A 1,112-nucleotide genomic window follows, 5' to 3' on the forward strand; every position below is an offset into this window, starting at 1 on the left:
GACTTCCCACCACACAAGGTGAAAATCTCAAACACTGAGAAAAAGCAAGGAAATGCGAAGAAATCAAGTCAAGCCAGTGTTTTTGATGGAACAAAAAAAGCTGCTTGTCACCAGCAGAGAAATGAGAGAAACGAAGCAGTGAGATGAAGTCCAGTAACTAGACTTAAAATGTTGAAAAACTCTCCAGCCTCCTTAGCCAGAAATATAATGTGTCTTCTTAATCTTGCTATGTGGATTCTAAAGAATCACAAGAGTCCCTATTCAACTGTGATAACAAAAACATACTCCAAAGTTAGGCAAAATTATCTGTCGATCATAATAAGTCAATTACAATCTTTAAGAATTAGAGCTCTTAATTGGATAGGTTCAAAGATTTGAACAATATAAGGACACTTCAGAGTCACAAAACCTGAGAACTTGACCTTAAAAAAAAAGCATAAACAATATTTTGGACTCTAATCGAATACCCAAATAACAAGCATTAGTGCTAGAATTACAACCAGCAGTAACAGACATTGGTCTGATTCCAACATACATCAGTGTAATAATTAGGTTTCACGAAGAATTGTGCCTAACTTTATACATATCACTCTGCAAGTGCAAGGTATTGATCCAAAATACATATTTTTCCTCAAATTTAAAAATGACTCTCTATTCAAAGGCCACCTTGACAAAAGCCTTCTTTGGGGGGACACATGAAACATTTCTAGTCTCCTTGTGCTTGCTTTCCTCAGAACTGCAACGCTTTTTCAATTGTGAGCTGCGTGAAAGAGGAGTTCTTTGCTTTGTTTGTTTGAGACAGAGCCTCACTCCGTCATCCTGGGCCATGGGTAGAGTGCCCTGGTAGCTCACAGCAACCACAAACTCTTGGGCTCAAGAGAGCCTCTTGCCTCAGCCTCCCCCAGTAGCTGGGACTATAGGTGTGCATTACCATGCCCAGCTAGTTTTTCTAGTTTTAGTAGAGACGGAGGCTCAAGTGATCCACCCACCTCAGCCTCCCCCAAATCATAGGATTACAGGTGTGAGATACCACACCTGGCTGAAGGAGGAGTTTTTTGTGTCTTTTTTTTTTTTTTTGAGACAGACTCTCATTTTGTCGCCCTCCATAGAGT

General features: G+C 40.1%; 1 pseudogene; it reads left to right on the forward strand.

Moving 5' to 3' along the window:
• The first annotated feature begins 881 nt into the window (after nucleotides 1-881).
• Nucleotides 882-1,112, forward strand: part of LOC105887665 — a 5,773-nt pseudogene continuing 5,542 nt past the window's right edge.

This window comes from Otolemur garnettii, unplaced genomic scaffold (assembly GCF_000181295.1).
Source record: "Otolemur garnettii isolate 467f Iridium unplaced genomic scaffold, OtoGar3 scaffold00103, whole genome shotgun sequence".
In the NCBI taxonomy this organism is placed as follows: Eukaryota; Metazoa; Chordata; class Mammalia; order Primates; family Galagidae; genus Otolemur; species Otolemur garnettii.